Below are 8763 nucleotides of genomic sequence, written 5' to 3' on the forward strand. Positions count from 1 at the left end.
CTGGTGATTCACAGACCTGTACCCCTGGGGATAAAAATATATGTTTATAAAAAAATAAAAAATTATATATTTTCTGGGAAAAAAAAAAGAAACAAAATGGCAAAGGCAGAGATGCAGGACACTCAGAATGTTTTCTACTTCTTGGACACTCACTTAGCTGTTCAATTCAGCATCTCACTTAATCCCCCTCACAACCATCAGAACTATCCAAAGGCAAACTCTCAGTCTTCATATTACTTATTAGCAATATTTGACCTAGTGGATCACTCCCTCCTTCTTGCAAATCTCTTCTTGGAATCTAGGACACTTGGCTTTTTGAGTTTTCATCTTCTTTCTGGTTATTCCTTCTCATTCTTCCTCATTTCCCTGACCTTTAATTGGAGTGCCCAGGCCTCAGTTCTTAGACATCTTTTCTATCTAAACCCATTCCTTTGGTGACCCCATTTAATCTGAATAATTGTTTCAATATCATAAATATCATGCATTCACACACACATGCATGTACACATGAATAAAATTCCCAGAACTTCTAGGGCCAGCCAAGATGGAGTAAGCTCAGTTAGTCCATCTCTCCCATTAATTACAACTGAAAATTCTGGATGAAATACAGAAAGAAACTACCTGAAGAGTCTAAAAACTAAATAGTAGCTGGCGGGCAGGAGAGGTTAGTCAAACTTGGAGAGCAACAATACCAGTGAAATTCCTGATTCTTTTTTTCTCTTGCACCTCCTGACTTGATGTAAAGATGGCATGGGGGCTTGAGTCACAGAACATTGAACTGGGGGTGGGTTCCCAAAGCTCCAGTAAAAATCCTACTCTTTCTGGCCAGAGAACTGGGAAAAGGGACAACTGAGAGTCAGAGACTATGGGAGAATCCTTATTTTTAATTCTTTTTTCTCTCCTGGCTTTGTCCTGAGGTCAGCCCCAGTTGCAGATCTTCACTGCAGTTGTGACTATGTTGGTGGTGTTTCAGGCACCTGAACCTTATCTCCATGACTACTGGAACCAGGAAGAATGATCACTGTGTGTAAAGAATGTGGGAGGAATTCCCATTATTTTTTTTTTCTTGCTCTTCACCCTGAGGGTGGTTCCAGTGATACAGAACTGTGTGACAGTGACAGTGTAATGGGGGAAGGGAGGGCTAAAAGTCTGAGAAGAATCCAATTTTCTGGTCAAAGGAATTGGGAATAGGGGGAGTTGGGAGCCAGAGAAAATCCTAGAGAGAAGGAAGTTGGAAAAAGGGAATCCCTCTAGTTCTGTGTATGAACTGATACACAATTTATAAAGACAATGGCATTGAATCCTAGAATGATATTGGAACCACTGCCCACAGAAAGTGGGACAAAACTTGTGGTCTTAACCTAACTGGATTGATTTCCTGCTTAAAACAACAGCAACAATAAAATCTACTGACATTCCACTTTCAGGAGGATTTTAACAGAACCTACTCTCATAACATAATATCAATATGCCTAGAATGTGATAAAAAATTTTTCAACCTACAAATAACCAGAAAAATCTGACCAGTTCTCAAGGGAAAGGACAATAAACAGATGCCAATACTGCAATGATCCAGATATTAGAATTAACAAAGACTTGAAAGCAGCTATCATAACCATGTTCCATAAACTGAAGATGAACATTCTTGTAATGAATGGAAAGATAGAAATGCTCAAGAGAAAAACAAGAACTTAAAAAAAAAAAAAAGAACCAAATTGAAGTTTTAGGACTGAAAAATATGGTATCTTAAATTTTAAAAATTTTAAAATCACTGGATGAAAGTTTGACAGCAGAATGGAGATGAGAGAGTGAGCTTGAATAGATAATTAGAAATTATGTAGTCTTAAGAACCAGGGGAAAATATTAAAATGGAAAAAGTTAGAGATTGAAAAAAATGAACATAGCTTCAACAAATGGTGCTAAATGAACAGAGCTTCAATAAATGGTGCTAGATGGGACACCTAGGTGGCTCAGTCGGTTAAGCATCTGTCTTCATCTCAGGTCATGATCTCAGGGTCCTGGGATCAAGCCCCACTTTGGGTTCCTTGCTCAGCGGGGAGCCTGCTTCTCCCTCTCCCTTTGCCCCCACACCCTTCATGTGCATGCTATCTCTCTGTCTCAAATAAATAAATAAAATCTTAAAAAGAAAAACACGAACAAATGGTGCTAGAACAATTGGATACTCAATGTACAAAAAAAAATGTACCGTGACTATGCCTCAAGTTTTATGCAAAAATTAACTGCAAATGGTTCAGACCTAATGTAAAACATAAACTCATAAGACTAAAAAGAAGATAAAGGAGAATATTTTTGAGACCTTGACTTGGGCAGTAGGTTCTTGGATATGAAACCAAAATCATGATATATAAAAGAAAAAAGGGATGAACTGAACTTAATCAAAAATTTAAAATTTTGCTTTGCCAAAAACACTTTTAAGAGAATAAAAAGATACCACAGACTTGGAAAACACATTTATGAATCATGTATCTGATGAAGGACTTGTAAGCAGACTATATAAAGAATTTTCCATGCTCAACAATATGAAAACAAACAGCCCAATTAAGAATGGGCCAAGATTTTAGTGGACATCTCACTAAAGAAGATGTTTGGGTAGAAGATAAGTACATGAAAAGAAATTCATCATTAATCATCAGGGAAAGGCCAATGAAAACCACAGTGAGACACTACTGCACACCTACTAGAATGGTTAAATATAAATTTTAAAAACATTTCAAATCTGATACTGCTGGTAGAAACACAAAATGGTGGAGCTGCTTTGAAAAACAGTCGGTCAGTTTCTTATCAAGTTAAACACACACTTTATGATCCGGGAGTCCTGTTCCTCATAATATGCCCAAGAAAACTGAAAAGTTTTGTTCACACCAAAAGAGGTTCATGTGTATATCAGCTTTATTGTAATTGCTCACTCAACCCAGATGTCTTCAGTGGGTCAGTGGGTGAACAAACAATGGTACATCTATATAGTAGAATACTGTTCAGCAATGAAAGGAATGAACTGTGGGTAAACAAAACATGGATGAATTCAAACGCATTATGCTAAGCCAAAGAAACCAGATCCAAAATGCTACATACTATATGATTTCATTTATATGACTTTCTGGAAGAGGCAAAGCTCTAGGGACAGAGAACAGGTTGCCAAGAGGCTGGGGATGATGGAGGGTTCGATTACGAAGGCGTGGCATGAGGGAATTTTTTAAGATGATAGAATAGTTCCCTATCTTGATTGTGACTGTGGCGATATGACTATGCATTTTTTCAAAACTCATAAAATTGGACAACAAAAAGGAAGGGTTTTGCTGTAAGTTAAAAAAATACATTTAAAAATTCTTCCGAATACTTCTCCAGATCAGATCTGTCCCTGTCAGTCATATATCTATCTGATATCTGCACTTGGGTGTTTACTAAGTATGTTAAACCTAACCTGTCCTAAACCAAACTCCTGACATTCCCCTCAAACGTGTCCCACACACAGGCCTGCCCGTGTCAGCTGATGGCAGCTCCATTTTTCTAGTTGTTCAGGCTAAAATGCTCAGAGCCATTCTTGACTTCCCTCTTTCTCTTATAGCCCACATCCAATGTCACATCCAATGTCCATAGAGAACAAGTTCAAAATCTCATTATTTCCATTCCCACCAACCTGGTCCAAGCCATCAGTGTTTTGCAATGACATTCTTGCCAGACTCATGGCTTCTGTAAGCCTGAACATGTACCACCCACTGTTGTTTCCAGGAAGGACTTGGGTTTCGCAGAGAGCCTTCAGTTGTCAATGCCTTCAAAGTCCGCTTCAACTGCGCAGAGCCCCATCACTCCCTCTAGCACATAGATGCGCACCTCCTTGCTCTTTCCCAAGCAGACAGGCAAGAGACCTGCCTCAGAGCCTTTGCACCTGCTGTTCCCTCTGCTTAACCACTCTTCCCTTAGATACCCTCCATCTTAGTCTCCTGGGGCTGCCATGAAAACACGGCAAGCTTGGTGGCTTAAAACAAAAGAAATACATTCTCTCATAGTTCTGGAAGCCAGAAATCTGAAATCCCAGGTTTCACTAGGGCCGTGTTCCTTCTGAAGTCTCTAGGAGAGAACCCTTCCTTTCTTCTTCCGGATTCTGGGGGCTCCAGACCTTTCTTGGCTTCCAATCTCTGCCTCCACCTTAATGTGGCCTTCTTCTCTGAGTCTATGTTTGTGATCTCCTTGTGTCTCTGTTATAAGGACAACTGCCATTGGATTTAGGCCTCACCTGGATAATCCAGTATGATCTCATCTCAAGATATTTAACTTAATCACATCCACAAAGACCTTTATTCCCCCTAAGTAATGTCACATTCACAGGTCCCAGGAATTAGGAAATGGGCATAACCTGTTGGGGGAGGGGGTGCGTGGAGTGGGTAGATTACCACTGAAGCCATCACATCCTCTTAGCTCAGTCCTTCATTTCTTTCAAATCTTTCCCCAGAAGATGCCATTTCAGTATGTGACCTTTCCCCACCACCCTACTTAAAATCGAAGCTTCCCTACCCACTTCCCCATGCCCTCCCCTGCCTAATTTTTGTCCACAGCAGTTAACTGCCATCTGACAGGCTGTATATTTTATTGCTTTATTCTTTATTATTATAATCAATCCACCTCCCCCATTAGAACCAGCATGGTTTTTGTCTATTGTATTCACTGCCATATCTCCATCTTCTAGAACAATGCCTGCTGTGGTACCAGTGTCGAATGAGTGATTAGCTCCATTTTATGAATGCTTCAGCAGGCATGGTGAGGTCAAGTAATTTGCCCAAGTGTGGCATTCAAAGCAAGGTTTCTCACACCAGAACTCATGCTCCTAATTGTAATGACAAACAGTTCCGGACTAAGACAATTCCCTGGGGTGACAATGACTTCTAGGGATGTCTGCTGTCTCAGGGTTGAGAAAACATTGAACTGACTTCTTACCCTTAGACTTTCTGGGATGTGTGATACACTTCTGTCATCTCAAGGTTTTGTCTTGCTCTTGCTTTTCCTGGGTAACATTCTCCATTAAAGAAATTTTCCCTTCCAACTAGCCTAAATCTTTTATGCTGCCGTGGAGGTTTGGTTCTTCTTCTGCCCTGATTGGCAAGAGAGAGAGCAGCTGGTCTCCAGTCCCCTTGCATTTGGAGATTATTATCAAGTCACCCTGTGGGCATTGCTGGTCCAGACAAAACACAACAGACAAGTTTTTTTTAGCTTTTTCCAAAAATCTCATTTTATTGTTTCCCCTCCCTCTCCCTTCTCCTCTTCCCTGCAATGGGTTTCTGACAAAATGCAGGATGAGATTTTTGGCTTGTAGCGTGCACTGCCCTTAGGTGATGTTCTCTAAATAATGAATGGAACAGAACAACATTTTTAAAAATGCATGTTTTGGCACAAATTCAATTAGTGGTGTTGGCACTTGCTAACCTAGCAAATAAATGCATTTTCTCTGACAACCAACGCCAGACTGAGCTCTTAATGCCTATTTCTTGGGGAGTTGTAGCTTGCAAACTGTACTTTCGTAAATAGCAGAGGATGCCCAGAAGGAGGGGGAGAGGCCGGTGACGGTCCCACCCAGTTCACAGGCCGGGAGACTGAGGTGGGAAGAGACTGCGCCCCTCTACGATGGACAGACAGCCTGGGGCTTCCCATCCTGGGTCACACTGATTCATAGAACTCCAGAGGCCAAAGGCATTTGCTCATTCCATCATGCAAGCTTCTCTGGAAAGCAAGACCAGATAAAATCCAAGCTGATGTTTGGATGGACATTATTCTGTGCTCTGTTGGCCAGATTCTCAGCCTGTGAAGCTTTGTAGCAACGTGTGTGGAGCCTCATCTCTGGCTAGTTGATGGGAATTTCTATAATAAGGGTAGCTGAAGCCAAATTCTCAACCAATATAACTCTGTGAATTCCCACAGAATTACGTAAGTTGAGAATCTGGCCTATGTGTGTACATGCATGTATATAACTCACATTATTTTATGAGGTCAGTCGTAAGGATGACCATAAAAGTATGGATGACCATAAAAGTCTCTCTATTACATTACTATTTTTTTTTTAGAGGAGTCATGATCTTACGCTGGGATTCTGTAGTGGAATAAGTGGGAAATTATATGCGTTTGTGTGTATATACATGTGTGCGTGTATATATATATGAATATGTGTATATATATGCACATGTGTATGTGCATATGTGTGTATGTGTATATATGTGTGTGTATCTGTATATATATGCAAATGTGTATGTGCATATATATACAGATACACACACATATATATACACATACACACACACATATATGTTTATCTACTGGATTCTGTACAAGACTAAGGAAATTCCATGTTATTTGAATCCACTGGGTGCAGTTATAACTTTGTTTGTTTCTGTCTTTCCAGGAAGTCTTGTTTTCCTCCATTTTTTGTTTGATTGAAGTATGGTGACCCCAGTTTTGGACAGTCCTAATCAACCCTGGACAGATGAGCTCTTTAAATTGTTCAGAAAGCACTTGAGAATTCCATTCAGGAAGTTCCAAACACTAGAGCAATTCAGAGCTGGCTGTCAGTGCCTCCCCCAGTGCAGGTGGCTTTTATCTTTGTTGTATATTGTTCAATGAAACATTTTGGCCATTTGAGTTTAGTTTCAATGTAACATTGAAACCTGTAGAGAATAAATCCCATATGTGCAAGAGGGACTAACAGCAGAGAAAGAGACATGGAAACTTTTGCCTTCTCCCTGCAGCCATTGGTCCAGGGCCAGCCCTGGTCTGCGTTGGCAGAACGTATCAAGCCTTTCAATGAATACCATTTCTTGTGCTGTGTAAAAAAGGTTGGTGGTCTTGGTCTGGTGGGTCTGTGTGGATAACTGCCTACATCACTGGCCTGAACCCAACAGCTGGCACCGACTCCGTGACGCAAAACCTAAGGAGCAGTTGGACCCAGTGGAGAGAATTTCTCATGTTTCTGGGCCGAGGCTGATGGGAAGCATTTTGAGACCATCTTTGATGACTCTGACTGCGTAGACTGGTTTTCTTCCGGGGCAGTGTGGGGTGGTGTCTCCTCAATAGTTTCAAACTTATGTCACATTTCAAGGGCGTTTCAGACAATTATTGAGCAGATTCTGCACTTTCCAAGCCTCAGGCTGGGCTCTGAGCTGAAAGAGGGAATCCACGCTTTAAGGAGCTCACAGCCTGGCAGGGAAAAGGAAGGTCAAGGACATGCCCAACTCATGGCAACCTGGAGCTGAGCAGCAGTGAGGTGCAGTGAACTATGCACCCTTGGGCAGGAGTTGGGGGGAGGTGGGGAAGGGACCCAGCAAAGAGGGGAGAGCCAGGTATTAAGACCTTGAAAGAAGGGGCGCCTGGGTGGCTCAGTGGGTTAAGCCCCTGCCTTCGGCTCAGGTCATGATCTCAGGGTCTTGGGATCGAGTCCTGCATCAGGCTCTCTGCTCAGCAGGGAGCCAGCTTCCCTCTCTCTCTCTCTCTCTGCCTGCCTCTCCATCTACTTGTGATCTCTCTCTCTGTCAAATAAATAAATAAATAAATAAATAAATAAATAAATCTTAAAAAAAAAAAAAAAAAAGGACCTTGAAAGAAGAGTAGAGCTTTGTCAGGAGATGGGAGCGGAGAGAGGGGAGAATGTTCCAGGATGAGACTATCCCATGTGCAAAAGCACAAAACAGTGAAATATGCATATGGTTTGGGGAATCCCTTCAGTGGCTGGCCTCTCTGCCTCTGAGATTATTCTTTCATTCCCCCCCCCCCCCCCCTCCCTTTCTTTTCTCCCCACACATTCTTACCTCCATGGGCTAACACTTCTCACATTGCTGCATATTTGCATTTGCTACCTTAATCACATTTTTCCTGCTCCTTTTTCTGGCTAACTTCATCTCATATGTAGAACCCCTCCTAGGTTTTTCCAGGATTCCCTCCCAGAGACAACATTTGACATAAATCATGGTGTTTTCATGGCCCCTTTACGGTATTGTCATTGGCGAGACCCTTGTGACAGAGACTGAGCCTCTCAACTCCATGTCCACGGTACCTAAAACTGCCTATTGTTGGGGGAGGGGAGTGGGCATTTTCCTCTACCCTCTTAGGTTTTGTCATTAGGGGCCTGCAAATTAAACTGACAAAAAGAAACATATTAGCAAGAGGAGAAAAACAGATTTAAATAGAAAGCTATGCTCAGGAGTTTACAAAGAAACATGACTTCACATGGTTAGAATTTTTATATACCACCTTAATAGAAGATGGAGAGAGGCAGAAGGGTACTTCTGGGAGAACAAATGGCTTTTAGGAAAAACAAATGGGAACATAGAAAAATAGATGGGAAATATAATAGTTCTATGACAATCCCTGTTGAAGTGATTTCTTATCCAGATGCTGACATGTGCTGACTTCTCTCTTCAGTGATAAGAGTCAATCTTTCCTGGTTGTGAAATTCCCAGAAGGGGATTTATGGCAGTTGAATTATTTTGGGAGGTATTGCTTTTAGGAAGGGGGCAGTTTAGAAAAAGTCTTCTAGTGCAGCTGTGGACTTTCAAATATCTTTAACTCAAAGTAATCCTTTGACACTGTGGCATATTCTAGACCTCTTCACTAGCACATAGTAGAGGCTTTCAAAACATTTGGCGAAGTGGGCCACCTGGCTGACTCAGTCTGTTAAGCGTCTGCTTTCAGCTCAGGTCATGATCCTAGGGTCCTGGGACTGAGCCCTGCGTCAGGCTCCCTGCTCCACGGGGAGTCTGTTTC

General features: G+C 41.7%; 1 pseudogene; it reads right to left on the bottom strand.

Annotated features, from left to right (window-relative positions):
* LOC132007152 (mitochondrial import receptor subunit TOM20 homolog) overlaps positions 1 to 7814 on the bottom strand; it is a 34719-nt pseudogene extending 26905 nt beyond the window's left edge.
* Between the last annotated feature and the right edge of the window lie 949 nt (positions 7815 to 8763).

Source organism: Mustela nigripes, chromosome X (genome assembly GCF_022355385.1).
Source record: "Mustela nigripes isolate SB6536 chromosome X, MUSNIG.SB6536, whole genome shotgun sequence".
Taxonomy (NCBI): domain Eukaryota; kingdom Metazoa; phylum Chordata; class Mammalia; order Carnivora; family Mustelidae; genus Mustela; species Mustela nigripes.